General features: G+C 43.4%; 1 pseudogene; it reads right to left on the minus strand.

Annotated features, from left to right (window-relative positions):
* Nucleotides 1-476: 476 nt before the first annotated feature.
* On the minus strand, nt 477-19,995 carry LOC135543831 (SWI/SNF-related matrix-associated actin-dependent regulator of chromatin subfamily B member 1-A-like; annotated as a pseudogene).
* Nucleotides 19,996-20,786: the final 791 nt, after the last annotated feature.

Consider the following 20,786-nt stretch of genomic DNA (forward strand, 5'->3'; position numbering starts at 1 on the left):
GTTTGGAACCACTGGATGAGAGGCTCTGTAGTAGCTTATTGGTGCTCCTCCCTACCAGCAGTGTTGAAGTTAGAGAACATCTATGTCAGCAGTGTTGAAGTTAGAGAACATGTATGTCAGCAGTGTTGAAGTTAGAGAACAATGCAGAGCAAAGTACTTTCTGTCCAGAGCAAAAAACTGTCATGATGACACGTGTTCCATCTTCAAATTTGACTGATGACATGCACAATTATTTGGGATTGTATTAACAGCGGAATAATGAACAAAATACCAAAAACAGTTTGAATGTGGTATTCCTTTTCTCCAACAGTGGACATAGAGATGAGGAGGAGACGAGGGCGCTAGTTGGAAAGTAAGGCTATCTCAATTGGGCTTTTTGTGATTCCTCGCATCCCATCTCCTCGAGGGAAGATGGAGGAAAAATGGAAAGATGAATTGAGAAAGAACTAGGTTTTGAATGGCAGGCTGTCACTCTCTTACCTGGTGTTCCTGTCCTGGTCCCTGATCTTCTTCTCCATCTCTGCATCTGTCAGGGTCTCCAGCAGAGGGCACCATGTGTCAGCGTTGCCTGTGTTGCGGATGGCAATCTCCACCTTTGGCAGGGGGTTCTCACTGCAGAAAATGACAGAGCGACAGGAAATGAGACGGCAAAACTAGGAAGAGAGCGCCCAGGATGGGACATGCTGCAGTCATGGTGTGTTGAAGAAGTGGGAGAGGAAATAAGAGGCATCTTGGAGGAGAAAAACAACATGACCTTGTCACTCTTGTGCTAGTGCCATTTTGATGAGGAATAGACATACCCTTGATCCAAACGGATAAAATCATGACTTATTCAAACTTTTTTTAAAGTTTTTGGGAAATTTCGTATTCAAATTGTGTGATGATCATGTTTTTTTAACGAAGATGCCATCTTGATAAGTAAAGCACAGATGCACACACTAGCACACTCAGCCAAAGCAATGAAAACAGTCATACAGCATCCATCAATCAAACCCTGCTCGGCCCACTACGGCATTTGACATACCTGTAGTCAAAATGCCTCCATTTCTGTTTGTTTTTATCCCCATGGTATAAGGGATTCTAAACTAACACCTTTTCAGTTTGACAAATGAAGAACTGGGAGAATAGATAAAGGCACCAGTGGGACCGTTTTGTCTCATAACATCTGGATTTCTGTTCCTCTCTCTACATAGTTACAACAATAAGCCACACAGTTTTCTGTGTTCTACTGAGCCATTTACTTCATGTTTGTATTCGTTTATTATTTCTTCTTGCTGTTGCATTGTCGAGAAATAACCTGCAAGTAAGCATTTCGTTGGACGGTGTATTCCATGTGTACCCTGTACATACCACCAATACAACTTCAAACTGTGTGTAGTGCAGTTTGTAGACCAACCAACAGTGAGAACTACATAGTTTTCCCTGACTTGGCAGAAACAGAATATCATACAACTTCATAGGCTTTTTTATTCATAATACAAGTAAAGATGGTTTCCTTGGGGTGGACAAGCCCTGCAAAGTCAAGTCAACATGAGATGAGAGATAAAGTGTAAATGTACTCAGCTTCCCAAGGCAGATCATGTCAAGAGAATGTGGGTGTTGAGGGTTTAGCTTTGGGGGAGAGGGGTAGCAGTTCAAGTAATTCAAAAGGATATTGACCTGAAATCAGCCCTATAAAAAGACAGACAAGTGGGGGAAGAGAGTAGAAAAGATCATTAATTTGCAATGCAAAACAAAAAGGCATGATAGAAAAACTCTCCAGTCCTCATTTACACACAATCAATGACTTGAAATGACTCAAAAGTATTGGCATTAGGGTTGGCAATCGATTACTAATTTCTCCATTTGCTATTTCAGTTCATTTCATGAAATGTCCATTGGTGAAATGGAATCGACCACCACTGTTTGATAAGCAGGTGACACACAATGGAACAGCCCATGTGAACAAAACATCCCAAATTAACAGAGCCAAGCTAATGCGATGAGAAACCATGCAGGGCAGAGTGGGAGGAACAACACACAAACAAACAGGCTGTACTTTACAGTGGTTCCTCCTTTAAAAGTTGCGTCATACTGCGGCACATCTGGCGTGCTGCCGCAGCATTCAGTGGCATGTCATTTAAATTGTCAGCCATTTTTGGTACTGCAAGTTATTTCTAGTTTGACCACCAGAGGGCATATTTGAGAAGCATTTGATAGTATTCCGTGTTGGCATTAACAGAGAATTTTAAACCTTTTTGTAATAAGATAGTATATGGGATTTATTTTAAGAAATGTTGATTAATTAATTTGATTAATATTATGGTGTTTCTATTCAGAGAAAAACAAAAAAACAAAATCCTCAGGGTTTCCGTGGATGGAATGTAAAATATGGCGATTGTTCAACATGATGGTTGGAAGTAGGCTACAGGATTGGAGGATTCTAAATGTTTTGCCTTCATTAGACAACTTTTTTCCAATATTTCTGTAAATGAGTGATATTTATTCCCATAGTAATTCATTATGGATCCATAACTAAAAATCAACATCTGCATTTTGAAAGAGTATTTTTGAATCATTATTTTATTAACTAAATGTGCTTATTTGTTTATTAGGCTATTGTGCAGTCTACAATACATACTGTAGTAAACATGGGAAAGTGCCTAATTCCTTACATAAGGGAAAGCAGGTGATGTCTGTACTACAGAATGCAGGGCACGCGGGGGACCGGTGATATTTCATAGTTGTGATGTCATCACTATTATTCTACAATGTAAAAAATAGTAAAAATAAAGAAAATCCTGGAATGAGTAGGTGTGTCCAAGCCTTTGACTGGTACTTGCTTAATTAATTGATTAATATTATGGTGTTTCTATTCCATAAAATTTTAAAACCCTCCGAGTTTCTGTTAGAATGGAAAGGAAAATATGGCGCTGTATAACGCGACAGTCGGCAGCACAGTACTGGGCTATTTAGCTAAAGAATGTGTGCGGACGGGAGACCGGGGTTCAATCCCCCGACGGGGAGGAAGGAGTAGGCTTGTCTCAGAGTCACCATGCTGGTCTCAGAGCAGCACGAAACGGTGCTAGAATAGCTGTAGGCTTTTGCTTCTAACTTCAATTGATAGTGTTTTTAGCCACAATCGGCCCCAACCCCAATTAATACATTTGTGCACAGTTGATAGCGTGCTGGACTTTAGGCTAGAATGTTGAGGGTTCGAAATCTGCTCCCTGCTTGTTTCATTACATTATTATGCCGGTCTCAGAGCAAATAGCCTGGATTGTTACTACCACCTCGTTCCTCGCTCTCTTCCACGCGTCATTCAGGATGCTTGTGGGCGTGCTGGCAGGATGTACTGTTTTTTATTATGTAAAAAAAACTGGTATTGGATGATTGAAAAAGAAAACTTGCTAAATAGTGATTTTCGTAAATTAACTTCATGACAAAAAAATATGCACAATCGTTTGACTCTACATTAACTAACATATTCCTCTCAATTGTAATTTTTTTGCTTGACTCGTTATGATGATATAACTATTGATATTTGTTTCCCCTGTAATGTTTTGTCAGCCATCTTTGCTGAAGAAAGTCACCAGGGACGGGTGGCTCGCGTCAAATTCATCATTGGAACCACTCAATATGATTAGTCATATAAAAACCTTGGGTCCCAAATGCATAATGAGTGCTCTAACTCCCCCTTGTGGTGGTCTGGAGCAATGAAGCTGTGACGCTGGGTACCTCTAAGGCCCGCTGTGTAAAGCTCGCAACTTTTAAAGGAGGAACCACTGTATGTCTGTCTGGGAGAAAATCTGTACAACTAAGACATTTCAATATGTAAAACGACCGCCATTAGACGCTAAATGGACCGTTTTAGTGTTTAGTTGGCTGGAATGTAAATGTAAATGTAAATGTAAATGAATGGATGTTTTGGTGGAAAAACACATGGTACCCGTGCTTGTGAATAATGGATGAAGGCAAAAGTGTGTGTGTGTGTGTGTGTGTGTGTACACTCTGTGGTGTAAACAAGATGCAGGCTGTCTGTGTGTTTGAAATTAAAATCCTTAACAGACCCCAACTTGGGAGTCATAGGCAGGCAGCCAACTTTTAAACCCCTCCCCACACACTCTTAAGACACCACACAACACATGCAAATGCCTCAACCTGACCTCATGTTTATGTCACTGTGAGATATAGTTCATCTTACAGAACACATACAGTTGAAGTCGGAGGTTTACATACACTTAGGCTGGAGTCATTAAAACTAGTTTTTCAACCACTCCACACATTTCTTGTTAACAAACTATAGTTTTGGCAAGTCGGTTAGGACATCTACTTTGTGCATGACACAAGTCATTTTTCCAACAATTGTTTACAGAGATTATTTCACTTATAATTCACTGTATCACAATTCCAGTGGGTCAGAAGTTTACATTCACTAAGTTGACTGTGCCTTTAAAGAGCTTGGAAATTCCAGAAAAGGATGTCAAAGCTTTAGATAGGCTAATTGACATAATTTGAGTCAATTGGAGGTGTACCTGTGGATGTATTTCTAAAAACATGTCTTCACTTTGTCATTATGGGATATCATGTGTAGATGAGTGAGAAAAAATATATTGAATCTATTTTGAATTCAGGCTGTAACAACAAAATGTGGAATAAGTCAAGAGGCATATTAAAATACATCACACTGGGGGAACTAAATGTGTTCTGGCCTTATTCTAGCAAGTATCCATGATACTGGCAGCCTTACATCTTGAGTATTTCAAATATCTATTCTACAAAACAGTATGGGGAATGCTGCATTTAGGCTGAAAAATGTGTCGAGACAAAGACCTTCCGATCAAAGAGTTGCAAAATATGCGTGCGGGAATTTCTAACTCTCCAACTCTCCATTTTGTCATTACACTGGGCAATGCATAGGATGTTAAAATGTCTGACCGAGCATGTTTGTGAACTGGGAAGGTTCTGTCTAGATCCATCAGTGTCATTAGGTGTGCTCTGTGTGTCCATACATGTGTATTCAGTGTTGTTTTTGTTTGGTGTGTGTGCGTTTGTGTCTATGTTTGTGCAGATGCATATATTGCATTTATATGCATGTTTTGAGCATATGTGGTACCTGAAGGCGTACGTCCTCTGGTGCCAGCTGAGCTGGCCCGCGGATGCTGTAGGCAATGGTAGTAACAAACTCTCCTCCCAGGCCCAGCTCGGAGCACAGCATCAGGGCAAACGTCTCCGGAGAGTTATCCCTCTCCGACATGTCCCACTCAAACTGGTCCACCAGGGAGATGTTCCCCACGTGGATGTTCAGCTGAGACACACACGTTTAAGAAATACTGTATAGGACTGATGTTATGACAACCCCTTCATGTTATTACTGAGATGCAGCCCTTTGCAGCCTGTGCTCCCATTGCAGCAGTGAATTGATTGTGTGTGACTGTGTATGTGCCCACCTTGATGATGACCCTCTGGTCGGTCTGTTCATCCAGGATGATGGCTGTGGGGTAGGACTCTATCTGCTGGCGGATAGCTGAGGCGATGGCCGGGACAAAGGCCAGAGGGTTCAGGTCCGGGTCTTCACACAGGATCTCAGCAAACATCTCCGGGGTCATCAGCTTCTCTGGAGGGACAGGATAGGTTGGTGAGTGGAGGCAAAGAGAGAATGAACAGGGGTGAATGTCAATAGTTTGAGTGGCTTCCTATCCTCATGTTCTTTCCTATAATCACCCTGATGTGAAAGAACAAGGCTCATGAGAGAAGGATTTTTCCTTAGTAGGCATCCATCACTTTGCTTCCATCTAACCAGTGTATTTTCAGATCAGTGCAGATGAAGCAGATGAGACTAGGATAGGAAGGAAGCCACTTTAGACTATTGAGATGTGGCTCAAAGTGCGGCTGTTGCTGGGCAGCGATTCTATAACCTTATAAGTCATTTTCAGAATAACATCCCAAACTAGAGTTTGTAACTCCAAAGCAGTCTTCCAGCCAAGGGGAATGGATAGTGGAGCCGTACCATTAATGTTCCAGGTGAAGGCATCTCGGAGCTTCTGCCCGTCTCCATGTCCAGACGAATGGGAACCAACACCTCGGCCTGAGACGCATTATCTTGGATCACCGCCAGGTCGCGGTCGTCAAAGCTTCACAGAGGGAGAAGGGGGAGAAGAGAAGGTATTAGATCACACTACAACCTACGAAAAATAGTAAAATCATTTGTTTGTCTCCCCATCATTCTTGGAGACATTTAAAGACACTTATCGTGAATACCAGGTGGTAACATCTACCCCTAATTTAGCTTCTACTCGTCTTCAGCTGGTCTTTGCTAACAAAAGATGGACCCAATAAGCGTCATTGTACACCGGTGGCCACCATTTGGAATGTATGATGAATTGATGTTTATCACATGGGAATTCTGTGTCTCTCTCTCTCTCGTCATTCTACTAGTCCAGTGGTCCAGGCTGTTTTTACTTTAGCCAACTGCTTTCCATGTTCATTCATTTGTTATGTCAACATGTGTTTGGCATGACAACGATAGAAGAGGTGGCTCCGCACATACAGAATGGGACCAGGTTGGTATCCTACACATTCTTAGTAAAGTATTTTTAGTTCTGTGTTAGACCCCAGGAAGATTAGCTGACGGCATGACCTCAGCTAATGGGAATAGAATTCAAATTCAACAATGGTCAATTCTATTGTCCTGCAAAATTGGTTGCACAGTGAAAGATTCAGTCATCTTTCGCTCTATAGGGTATTTTCTGGACTAAATGTCCATCAACACTTGCATTCAGAGAGCAGCATACACAACATGCACTGTTCAACAGATCACATCTGCACCAGAAAAAAGGAGAGATGTTCACTAGCGAGGCCACACAATGGATCCTCTGCTAAAACCACAGGAAAAGAGCAATGCTTTGAGCCAGACATGCTGACTTATGTGTTTTCAAGCTTTCAAAAAAAAAGAAGAAAAAAAAGATGTGATTTCTAGAATTGGATGGGCCTTTTGGAGACAATTGCATCACAACTGTTGACTGCATAGCAGGGAAAATGATAGAGTAACATTTGTTTTGGACCTGGTGAGGAGGATTCCAACAAACAGAACAGTAGTAGACCTCAGGGGTAAACAAATGCTGTGTATTATCCCACCCTGGTGCATTCCATCCAAGCCCTAACAAAGCCAACATCACTACACTAATGCTGTTTCCAACAACCTGTGTTCTCTATCATTCAATCATCCTCACTAGCATGATAGCATCATAGGCTATACAAGGTGAAAAGGCATCACGGTGCATTCACCCACAGTTTGCGTCGCTCTTTCTTCCTTCAAATAATTAAGTTATTTAGGCCTCCATTTTTCACAAGTCAAGGGTGTCTTATTCCTAAACTAACTTTTCCACCATTAGATAGATACTAAATGATGTTAGGATCTTGTTTATGTACTTTACTTTATTATCTCAACCGTAAACCATCTAGAGAGCTTAGTTACAAACACAATTAGCAACGAAACAAAGATGCCATGAAAACAAGAGATATGGTCAGAGACCGTTGACTGTTGAAAACATGGCAACGGCGCTTAAGAGCCTCCATCTTTCAAGGTCAGCAAAAAGTGCCCGAGTAGGCGGATCTGTTTTGATATGTTCCAGCGACACAATTAAATGCTTTTGTTATCTAGACAAGTGGGCTGTGGGAAGGGGGAGAGAGGGAAGGATGTTCTCATAGACGGTCATGTCAGGGGACAGTGCTTGCTTTCTGGCAGACCACAAGAAAAACACTTGATGAATGAGCAACTCTACCTAATTTAAAAACCAGAGGGAGTCTCAGTGACCCTGGACGACCTCTGTCTCAAGTTGCATCTCCTGACCCTCAAATAGCTTGTGAAACAGACTGCGACTGAACCACTCCTTCATTTTCCCCTGAGGATCGCCGTCATGCAGTCACTGATGAGCGACGTTATGACGAGCAGAGCTGAGACTCATCTCAGGACTTTTCCAAAGGCTCGTTTCCACAAGAGAAATGGAGCCTCGACGCTGTCAATGAGAGAAAGAGTACAAAGACACGTTTGCACAAGTCATCAAAAGGGCCCTTCTAAGCCAACCTGAAAAGTGCAGAGATTATTCTCAATGTAGGTCTTTCTATAAATAATGGGGCCAATGTGTCACATTGCGATCAACATTTCATAATGGTTTGGAATAAAACATATTTTTATGCAGTTCCAAATGTGTACTTATGGGCCAATTTGCATATATTCCTCTAAGTCCACTTTCAACATCATAAGCCTAGGACTATACATCCTTAAGCAGGGTTGATACAGACATTGGCAAGTCAAATTTAAGTACTTTCAGGGAGGAACTTTTTCCAAGTATGTAATTGACATTTTCAAGGACCTCAATGTTATAAAATTGTGCAGCAGCGGTTAAGAGCATTGGGCCAGTAACCAAAAGGTTGCTGGTCAGAATCCCAGAGTCGACTAGGTGAAAAGTCTGTTGATGTGCCCTTGAACAAGTCACTTCAACCTAATTGCTCCTGTAAGTTGCTCTGGATAAGAGCATCTGCCGAATGACTAAAATGTAAGGCTTAACATAGAAGCCCTCCCTCCCCAAAAATATGCAAAGGATAAAATATAAAAAAAGGCAATTACCACTAAGAATAAATTACTTTTTTAGGCTTTGCCAATGCACTGATTTTCAAATGATTATTATATTAAAAATATGAGCATAATATAGACTTGCCTGACTAAATAAATTGGATGCATGCATGGTGATTTCTCTGTAGCCTGTGGCAAATTCAGGCTCACATAATAAAGCCATGAATAAAAGTAGCATTAACCTCAACATCTGTTTTGATAATGAGAAAGCGAACAAAAAAACATATGAAAACATGAACTCATTACCTTGATGCTTTCTCTGTTAAATCTAACAAGACCCTGCTGTAAATCAAGCAGACTAAAACAGATGATCAACATCAATTCGCCAAGGACATTAGATCCCATGTGGATCCAGTCACAACGGTCTTCACCGACGTTCTGTATCATATGAGACAACAACATATTCTGGACAATCCTCAACAACACCTTTTTTTCAGCACCTGTTTTATGAAATCTAGTAAAATAAAAAACAGTTATGTCCAATACAGAAAGTAAAAACCACTAAATAAAATACCATTCCATTCCTACCGTCATCCAATGACATCTAGGCAGTTTCTACAGCGATTTGTCTGGGAATAAAAGACAACACAAACACTTCCCTTTAGGACCCAGACACAAATTACAAACGTATACCCTTGATAAGACCAGCATGAATACAAACATGATTTTAAAATAATTAAATAAAAAAAGGTATCACAAGAGCTATTTCTCACTTGACTGTCATTCAGAAAATTCCTTCCTGGATCAGATAATGTGTGGAATTATCACAGTGTAATTAAACAGCTCCACACCAAATGTTGGATGCAAAAGTGTTACAAAATTGAAGAACCACGTTAACAAAGTATCTATTTACAGTACCAGTCAAAAGTTTGGACACACCTACTCATTCAAGTTTTTTATTTTTTGACTATTTTCTACATTGTAGAATAATAGTGGAGACTTCAAAACAACACATGTAATCATGAAGTTAAAAAAAGTGTCAAACAAATCAAAATATATTTCATATTTGAAATTCTTCAAAGTAGCCTCCCTTTGAGTTAATGACAGCTTTGCACACTCATGGCATTCTCTCAACCAACTTCAACGGGAATGCTTTTCCAACAGTCTTGAAGGAGTTCCCACATATGCTGAGCACTTGTTGGCTGCTTTTCCTTCACTCAGCGGTTCTCAACTCATTCCAGACCATCTCAAATGGTTTGAGGTCGTGTGATTGTTTAGGCCAAGACATTTGATGCAGCACTCCATCACTCTCCTTCTTGGTCAAATAGCCCTTACACCTGGCAGTTGTAACCAAAAATCTCAAATTTGGACTCATCATACCAAAGGACAGATTTCCACCAGTCTAATGTCCATTGATCATGTTTCTTGGCCCAAGAAAGTCTCTTCTTATTATTGGTGTCCTTTAGTCGTGTTCTCCTTGCAGCAATTAGACCATGAAGGCGTAATTCACAGTCTCCTCTGAACAGTTGATGTTGAGATGTGTCTGTTACTTGAACTCTGAAGCATTTATTTGGGCTGCAATTTCTGAGGCTGGTAACTGTAATGAACTTATCCTCTGCAGCAGAGGTAACTCTGGGTCTTCCTTTCCTGTGGCGGTCCTCATGAGAGCCAGTTTCATCATAGCGCTTGATGGTGTTCGCAACTGCACTTGAAGAAACTTCCAAAGTTCTTGAAATTTTGCGGATTGACTGACCTTCATGTCTTACAGTAATGATGAACTGTCGTTTCTCTTTGCTTATTTGAGCTGTTCTTGCCATTAAATGGACTTGGTGTTTTACCAAGTCTTCTGTATAGCACCTCTACCTTGTCACAACACAACTGATTGCCTCAAATGCATTAAGGACAGAAATTCCACAAAGACACACCTGTTAATTGAAATGCTGGTTGAGAGAATACCAAGAGTGTGCAAAGCTGTCATCAAGGCAAAGGTTGGTTACTTTGAAGAATCTCAAATATATTTAGATTTGATTAACACTTTGTGTACTACTGTAACGGTTTTCTGTAGGTGAAGGAGAGTCGGACCAAAATGCAGCGTGTAGATTGCGATCCATGTTTAATGAAAAAACGTAAAACACGAATCAAAATACAAATACTACAAAAACAAGAACGTAATGAATGTAACGAAATCCGAAACAGCCTATACTTATGTAAACTAACACAGCGACAGGAACAAGGACACTAAGGACAATCACCCACGAAACACACAAAGAATATGGCTACCTAAATATGGTTCCCAATCAGAGACAACGATAATCACCTGACTCTGATTGAGAACCGCCTCAGGCAGCCAATGACTATGCTATACACCCCACACAACCCCAAGACGAAACACACCACAAATAAACCCATGTCACACCCTGGCCTGACCCAATAAATTAAGATAAACATAATAAATATAGACCAGGGCGTGACAGAACCCCCCCCCCCCCCTAAGGTGCGGACTCCCGGACGCACATCAAAACAATAGGAAGGGTCCGGGTGGGCGTCTGTTCATGGTGGCGGCTCCGGCACCAGCGCGGGATGTGGAACCCACTCTATAAATGTCTTTGTCCCCCTCCTCACGTCCTAGGATAGTCCACCTTCTCCGCCGACCATGGCCTAGTAGTCCTCACCCAGAATCCCACTGGACTGAGGGGCAGCTCGGAACTGAGGGGCAGCTCGGGACTGAGGGGCAGCTCGGGACTGAGGGGGGACTGAGGGGCAGCTCGGGACAGAGGGGCAGCTCGGGACAGAGGGGCAGCTCGGGACAGATGGGAAGCTCAGCACTCGGGACAGAGACAGCTCGGGACTGAGGGGAAGCCCGGCACTGAGAGGAAGCCCAGCACTGAGGGGAAGCCCAGCACTGAGAGGAAGCCCAGCACTGAGAGGAAGCCCAGCACTGAGAGGAAGCTCAGCCAGGTATTTGGATCCGGCAGATCCTTGCTGGTTGACAGTTCTGGCAGATCCTGGCTGACTGGCAGATCTGGAAGAGTCTGGTTGACTGGCAGATCTGGAAGAGTCTGGTTGACTGGCAGATCTGGAAGAGTCTGGTTGACTGGCAGATCTGGAAGAGTCTGGTTGACTGGCAGATCTGGAAGAGTCTGGCTGACTGGCAGATCTGGGATCGGTAAGAGTCTGGCTGACTGCAGATCTGGGATCTGGAAGAGTCTGGCTGACTGGAAGATCTGGAAGAGTCTGGCTGACTGACGGATCTGGCTGCTCCATGCTGACTGGCGGCTCTGGCTGCTCCATGTAGACTGACAGCTCTGTCGGCTTCTTGCAGACTGACAGCTCTGGCTGCTCCATGCAGACTGGCAGCTCCATGCAGACTGACAGCTCCTTGCAGACTGACAGCTCCTTGTAGACTGGCAGTTCCTTGCAGACTGACAGCTCCATGCAGACTGGCAGCTCCGGCTGTTCCATGAAGACTGACAGCTCTGGCTGCTCCATGTAGACTGACAGCTCTGGCTGCTCCATGTAGATTGACAGCTCGGGCTGCGCTAAACATGCGGGAGACTCCAGCAGCGCAGGATAGGAGAAAGGCTCCGACAGCGCTGAACAGGCGGGAGGCTCCGGCAGCGCAGGAGAGGAGGAAGGCTCAGGCTGCGCTAAACAGACGGGAGACTCCAGCAGCGCAGGAGAGGCGAGGCGCACAGTAGGTCTGATGCGTGGTGCTGGCACTGGTGGTACTGGGCCGAGGACACGCACAGGAAGCCTGGTGCGGGGAGCTGCTACCGGAGGGCTGGGGTGTGGAGGTGGTACTGGGTAGACCGGACCGTGCAGGCGTACTAGAGCTCTTGAGCACCGAGCCTGCCCAACTTTACCTGGCTCGATGCCCACTCTAGCCCGGCCAATACGAGGAGCTGGTATATACCGCACCGGGCTATGCACCCGCACTGGAGACACCGTGCGCTCCACAGCATAACACGGTGCCTGCCCGGTCTTTTTAGCCCCCCGGTAAGCACAGGAAGTTTGCGCAGGTCTCCTACCTGGCGTAGCCATACTCCCTGTGAGCCCCCCAAGAAATTTTTGGGGCTGACTCTCGGGCTTCCTTCCGCTCCGCCGTGCTTGCTTCGCCATCTCCATTGTCCTATAACCTTCTTCGCACTGCTCCAGTGAATCCCAGGCGGGCTCCGGCACTCTCCCTGGGTCGACCGCCCACCTGTCTATTTCCTCCCAAGTAGTGTAGTCCCAATATTGTTGCTCCTGCTGCTGCTGTTGCTTCTCCTCATACCAAAGCCTCTCAGCTCTCGCCGCCTCCAGTTCGGCGATATTCTCCAGGCTGATCCCAGGGTCCTTCTCCAAACAATTCGTCCTCCCATGTCGATACCTCCTTTTGTTGCTCCTTGGGGCGGCTACACTCCCCTGGTTTAGCCCAGGGTCCTCTCCCGTTGAGGATTTCCTCCCAAGTCCAAAAGTCCTTTTTACGCTGTTTCTCCTGTGGCTCCTGCCTGTTGACACGTTACTTGGTCCGTTTGTGGTGGGTGATTCTGTAACGGTTTTCATGCGGTGAAGGAGAGTCGGACCAAAATGCAGCGTGTAGATTGCGATCCATGTTTAATGAAAAAACGTAAAACACGAATCAAAATACAAATACTACAAAAACAAGAACGTAATGAACGAAACGAAATCCGAAACAGCCTATACTTATGTAAACTAACACAGCGACAGGAACAAGGACACTAAGGACACTCACCCACGAAACACACAAAGAATATGGCTACCTAAATATGGTTCCCAATCAGAGACAACGATAATCACCTGACTCTGATTGAGAACCGCCTCAGGCAGCCAATGACTATGCTATACACCCCACACAACACCAAGACGAAACACACCACAAATAAACCCATGTCACACCCTGGCCTGACCCAATAAATGAAGATAAACATAATAAATATAGACCAGGGCGTGACAACTACATGATTCCATATGTGTTATATCATAGTTTTGATGTCTTCACTATTATTACACTCTGTAGAAAATAGTTAAAATAAGGAAAAACCCTGGAATGAGTAGGTGTGTCCAAACTTTTGACTGGTACTGTAGGTTAAGTAAGCTTTAAGGTAAGTTGACTTTCAGTTAGACACATTCTATTTTGCAAAGACACATTCTATTTTGCAATTATTTTGGGTGGATTTGTGTGCCCATGAAAACCGTTTTCACCACGTAACACGAAATGTTACGTAGTTACACTGCATTTCTGAGATCTACACTAAACAAACATGTAAATGTAACAATTTCTAAGATTTGTCTGAGTTAGTTTAAGGAATACAGTCAGTTGAAATAAATTCATCAGGTCCTAATCTATGGATTTCACAAGTGGTAATACAGATATGCATCTGTTGATCACAGATCCCGCAAAAAGGTAGGGGCATGGATCAGAAAACCAGTGTGTGACCACCATTCGCCTCATGCAGCATGACGTCTCCTTTGCATAGAGTTGATCAGGCTGTCGATTGTGGCCTGTTGCCCCACTCCTCTTCAATACCTGGATATTTTGGTGGGAACTGGAACACACTGTCTTAAACGTTGATCCAGAGCATCTCAAACATGCTTAATGGGTGACGTGTCTGGTGAATATGCAGGCCATGGAAGAACTGGAACATTTTCAGCATCCAGGAAATGTGTACAGTCGTGGCCAAAGTTTTGAGAATGACACAAATATTAATTTTCACAAAGTCTGCTGCCTCAGTGTCTTTAGATATTTTTGTCAGATGTTACTATGGAATACTGAAGTATAATTACAAGCATTTCCCAAGAGTCAAAGGCTTTTATTGACAATTACATAAAGTTGATGCAAAGAGTCAATATTTATAGTGTTGACCCTTCTTTTTCAAGACCTCTGCAATCCATCCTGGCACGCTGTCAATTAACTTCTGGGCCACATCCTGACTGATGGCAGCCCATTCTTGCATAATCAATGCTTGGAGTTTGTCAGAAATTGTGGGTTTGTGTTTGTCCACCCGCCTCTTGAGGATTGACCACAAGTTCTCAATGGGATTAAGGTCTGGGGAATTTCCTGGCCATGGACCCAAAATATCGATGGCAAGGTGCTCCATCATGCTGGAAAAAGCATTGTTCGTCACCAAACTGTTCCTGGATGTTTGGAAGAAGTTGCTCTCTGAGGATATGTTGGTACCATTCTTTATTCATGGCTGTGTTTTTAGACAAAATTGTGAGTGAGCCCACTCCTTGGCTGAGAAGCAACCCCACACATGAAGGGTCTCAGGAAGTTTTACTGTTGGCATGACACAGGACTGATGGTAGCACTCACCTTGTCTTCTCCGGACAAGCTTTTTTCTGGGAGCCCCAAACAAATCGGAAAGGCGATTCATCAGAGAAAATGACTTTACCCCAGTCCTCAGCAGTCCAATTCATGTACCTTTTGCAGAATATCAGTCTGTCCATGATGTTTTTCCTGGAGAGAAGTGGCTTCTTTGCTGCCTTTCTTGACACCAGGCCATCCTCCAAAGTCTTCGCCTCACTGTGCATGCAGATGCACTCACACCTGCCTGCTGCCATTCCTGAGCAAGCTCTGTACTGACCCTGGGATCAACGGTTGATTAAGGTGGTGCCCGATCCCACAGCTGAATCAACGTTAGAGACGGTCCTGGCGCTTGCTGGACTTTCTTGGACGCCCTGAAGCTTTCTTTACAACAATTGAACCACTCTCCTTGAAGTGCTTGATGATCTGATAAACGGTTGATTAAGGTGCAATCTTACTGGCAGCAATATCTTTGCCTGTGAAGCCCTTTTGTGCAAAGCAATGATGATGGCACGTGTTACCTTGCAGATAACCATGGTTGACAGAGGAAGAACAAAGCTTCCAGTCTGTTATTCAAACTCAATCAGCATGACAAAGTGATCTGCAGCTTTGTCCTCGTCAACACTCACACCGGTGTTAACGAGAGCTTTCTGAGTGGCTGGTCTCAGATGATCCCGCAGGTGAAGAAGCCGGGTGTGGAGGTCTGGCGTGGTTACACGTGAGCACAGCTCTGGTAGACATTCCTGCAGTCAACATGCCAGCTCCTCAAAACAGCTGTGACATTGTGTTGTGTCACAAAACTGCACGTTTTAGAATGGCCTTTTATTTTCCCCAGCACAAGGTACACAAACCCGTATCCGGGAGCGTAATCATAGCCTCAAATGCATTAGCATAACGCAATGGACATAAATACCCCTAGAAACTTTTCCTATTCATGAAAATCACAAATGAAATGAAATACATATATTCAAACACAAGCTTAGCCTTTTGTTAACAACACTATCATCTCAGATTTTCAAAATATGCGTTACAGCCAACGCTAGACAAGCATTTGTGTAAGTTTATCATGGCATAATGCTATGCTAGGCTCTGCTGGCAGCAGGCAACATTTTCGCAAAAATAAGAAAAGCAACCAAATTAAATCATTTACCTTTGAAGAACTTCGGATGCTTTCACTCAGGAGACTCCCTGTTAGATAGCAAATGTTCCTTTTTTTCCAAAAAGATTATATTTGTAGGCGAAAAAGCTCCTGTTTCTTCACCATGATTGGCTGAGAAATCAACCGAAAAATGCTACAACTATAACGACAAAACTTTTTCAAAATTAGCTACATAATATTGACAGAAACATGGCAAACGTTGTTTAGGATCCAATCTCAAGGTGTTTTTAACAAATATATTCGATAATATATCCGTCGAGGCAGTTGGTTTCTCATAAGAAGTGATGGGAAAAATAGCTACCTCAGTATTTTATGCAAGGTTTTCTGCGGGAGACACCATGTGACCACATGCCATATATGGTTCCTTACAGCCATTCTTCAAGGGAATTGCCTAAAAAGACATCACAATGCTGTAGACACCTTGGGGAAAACGTGGAAAACAGAAGCTCATTCGTAGCTCATTCACAGCCATATAAGGAGTCATTGGCATGAGGCAGTTTCAAAAAATGCGGCACTTCCTGGTTGGATTTTTATCTGGGTTTCGCTTGTAACATCAGTTCTGTGGCACTCACAGAAAATATCTTTGCAGTTTTGGAAACGTCAGAGTGTCTTCTTTCCAAAGCTGTTAATTATATGCATAGTCAAGCATCTTTTTGTGACAAAATATCTTGTTTAAAATGGGAACGTTTTTCATCCAGAAATTAAAATAGCGCCCCTAAATCCAACTGGTTAAAAATCATACTGTTCAATCAGCTTCTTGATATGCCACCCCTGTCAGTTGGATGGATTAACTTGGTAAAGGAGAAATGCTAACTAACAGGGATGTAAACAAATCTGTGCACAAAATTTGAGAGAAATAAGTGCATATGGAACATTTCTGGGATCTTTATTTCAGCTCATGAAACCATCACATTACATGTTGCGTTTATATTTTTGTTCAGTATAAAAAATAAAAAAAAAATAGAAAAAGTCTGATAGCTAGATCCAGGATTCATGTTCAATGTCTAATTTAACTGATTAATGGTAAATATATGATATAACGACAACTTGCTTTACCATAAAAGCAAGGACAGAAAAGTCACACGATTTTGGACAAATCCGTCAAGACACCAACCATGAGAAAGTTAGACATAGGTTTTAAATCAACTTGTGAATTTTATGGAATAGATCTATGTTCCCCCTTATATCTTAAGGTATTGACATGAAGCTAATTGGCAGATTATTATCAATGACTTATCAACAACTGTAACAAGCTGTCCAGCATAGGAAATACTCACTTGTACCCTAGTTTATAGAAAGATGCATGTGTATTGCTCCATGACGAAATGGCACAGGTCTATCTATATAAAATGGCGCACACACATGCCAGGTGTCTGACCTCCTCCCTATATGCTGTCTCGTCGCTGTCGGTGATCAGACCTAACATTGTTGTGTCATCAGCAATCTTGATGATGGTGTTGGAGTCGTGCCTGGCCATGCAGTCATGAGTGAACAGGGAGTACAGAAAGGGACTGAGCACGCACTCCTGAGGGGCCCCAGTGTTGAGGATCAGTGTGGCGGATGTGTTGTTACCTACCCTTACCATCTGGGGGCGGCCCATCAGGAAGTCCAGGATCCAGTTGCAGAGGGAGGTGTTTATTCCCAGGGTCCTTAGCTTAGTGATTAGCTTTGAGGACTGAACACTGAGCTGTAGTCAATTAATTGCATTCTCACGTAGGTGTTCCTTTTGTCCGGGAGGGAAAGGGCAGAGTTGAGTGTAATAGAGATTGCATCATCTGTGGATCTGTTGGGGCGGTATGCAAATTGGAGTGTGTCTAGGGTTTCTGGGATAATGGTGTTGATGTGAGCCATGACCAGCCTTTCAAAGCATGTCATGGCTACAGATGTGAGTGCTACGGGTCAGTAGTACAGGGACTATGGTTGTCTACTTGAAAAATGTTGGTTTTACAGGCTCAGACAGGGACAGTTGAAAATGTCAGTGAAGACACTTGCCAGTTGGTCAGCGCAAGCTCGGAGTACACGTAATCAAGCTCGGAGTACACGTAATCCGGCCTTGTGAATGTTGACCTGTTTAAAGGTCTTACTCACATCGGCTGCGGTGAGCCTGATCACACTGTCGTCCAGAACAGCTGATGCTCTCATGCATGTTTAAGTGTTACTTGCCTCCAAGAGAGCATAGAAGTTATTTAGCTCGTCTGGTAGGCTCGTGTCACTGGGCAGCTCTCGGCTGTGCTTCCCTTTGTAGTCTGTAATAGTTTGCAAGCCCTGACACATCCGACGAGCGTCGAAGCTGGTGTAGTACGATTCGATAGCCACCACTAGTAAGATAGCTATCTTTATGGGAATGGTGACATGAGTATGACGCTCGTCGGATGTAATCCGTGTTGTTTTATGGACTTCTGAGAACTAGTAAACTAGGCTGTTGTCTAGTGAAACAGTGGGTGTAAAGAATGTAATTTTGTACGTTTGAATTTTGTACGTTTGAAACATCCTGCAGAGCAGCAGATCTCTCCTATGACGTTCTCAACTAACATCAAGGCGGTGGCCCGTTCCTGTAGGTTCATGCTCTACAACATCCGCAGAGTACGACCCTGCCTCACACAGGAAGCGGCGCAGGTCCTAATCCAGGCACTTGTCATCTCCCGTCTGGATTACTGCAACTCGCTGTTGGCTGGGCTCCCTGCCTGTGCCATTAAACCCCTACAACTCATCCAGAAGGCCGCAGCCCGTCTGGTGTTCAACCTTCCCAAGTCCTCCCACGTCACCCCGCTCCTCCGCTCTCTCCACTGGCTTCCAGTTGAAGCTCGCATCCGCTACAAGACCATGGTGCTTGCCTACGGAGCTGTGAGGGGAACGGCACCGCAGTACCTCCAGGCTCTGATCAGGCCCTACACCCAAACAAGGGCACTGCGTTCATCCACCTCTGGCCTGCTCGCCTCCCTACCACTGAGGAAGTACAGTTTCCGCTCAGCCCAGTCAAAACTGTTCGCTGCTCTGGCCCCCCAATGGTGGAACAAACTCCCTCACGACGCCAGGACAGCGGAGTCAATCACCACCTTCCGGAGACACCTGAAACCCCACCTCTTTAAGGAATACCTAGGATAGGATAAAGTAATCCTTCTCTCACCCCCCTTAAATGATTTAGATGCACTATTGTAAAGTGGCTGTTCCACTAGATGTCATAAGGCGAATTCACCAATTTGTAAGTCGCTCTGGATAAGAGCGTCTGCCAAATGACTTAAATGTAAATGTAAATGTAAATGACGCACGGCGGCGAGCTACAGATCACCTCCTGGTCCTCATGTCCATCTTCATGAAGTTATGGAGGACACAGGTAGCCTTCACATGCCTGAATTCCTCGAGGAGGCAGTCCCAGATGGCCCTGGTCACCCAACCTTGTAACTGTAGGCAATCGTTTTGAAGGAATCTCCAATCTCCTGCAAGGTATCTGCAGGAATATGAAAAATGTCATTATTAGACTTTTACATCACCAGCTCATTGTGAATTACTAATGTATTATTTATCTTATAACTAATCATTAGAACATTGGATATATAGATGCATTTGCATGTGACAACAGCAGGATCATATCAAGGATAGCATCACAAATGAATACATAAATACCACTTGAAGGTTGATGATGAGTTGATCATTTGAGTGAGCTGTGTAGTGCTGAGGCAAAAACAAAAATGTGCACGACTTTGAGTCTCCAGGACCAGATGTGCGAACCACTGCTCTTCATTGGTACCTCTTCATCTGTAGACAGGCTTTCACAGCTCTCAGTATCTAAGGACAGACAACATCACACGAAAAATACCTAATTATACACAAATTAGACAGCACTGAATATTATGTTACTATGATCTCTGTCATCACTTCTAGGGACTGGAACTACACAGAAGTACCTGCCCAATCCAGAATAGCCTACTCTCTCACTTTGAGAGTTGGGGCTGCTATCCTTTCACCCTCCTCCATGACTGTTCGCTAGCTACCTACAAATGCATTTTGAGTTAGTTTTTTACAATCATAAATACATCAAGATAGCTAGCTAATATGAAGTTTGGTAGCTGGTGATATTTAATTAACTTAGCTAGATAGCCATGCAGTATGTAAAGTTGGCTAGATGGGTAGCTAGCTACGTTAGCAGCACATTTGAGTTAGCCTGCACTTTAGCTAGTTAGCTAATAATAGATTTTAAATGTATTTACTTACAGTACTTGAATAGGTTCTACCAGCCATGTGGACATTTGGAAACAGGGCAGCACAGTTTGTTTGTCACAGAAAGGTTTAGAGCATATTACTATTTACCTGTGAATTAAATTCATGAAATGGAGAATGGATTAAACTATTCATCCATAGTTTAACATTGCTATAATTCATTCTTGAAGCACAATCGAACATTCTGCTATATGGCACACCCACAAGTGAGACACAATTTACCGCATACCTGCGAGGGTAAAAAACCACACCTTGTTTATATATTGACTTTCAATGTACTTAACAGTAGGTTTTCACCAACAACGAATTCAGCAGAAGTTCCGCCCTCATTCATTTTAAAGGAGGGCACGCAGAGAAATGTGCGGAGGTTTGTTGGAAGGTGAGCGGCGAGAACCCTGCGTTGGAGTGAAACATTGTCAAGCTGATGTGCCGCTCTGGTCAAAACCCTATGTAACTGGGCCCTTAACTGGGCTCTAGCAGGTGGTGCTCACCAAGCAAGGAGTTTTTGTATAGAGGTCAATGAGAGACTATCGAATTTGCTGGTTAAT

Source organism: Oncorhynchus masou, chromosome 8, assembly GCF_036934945.1.
Source record: "Oncorhynchus masou masou isolate Uvic2021 chromosome 8, UVic_Omas_1.1, whole genome shotgun sequence".
Classification (NCBI taxonomy): Eukaryota; Metazoa; Chordata; class Actinopteri; order Salmoniformes; family Salmonidae; genus Oncorhynchus; species Oncorhynchus masou.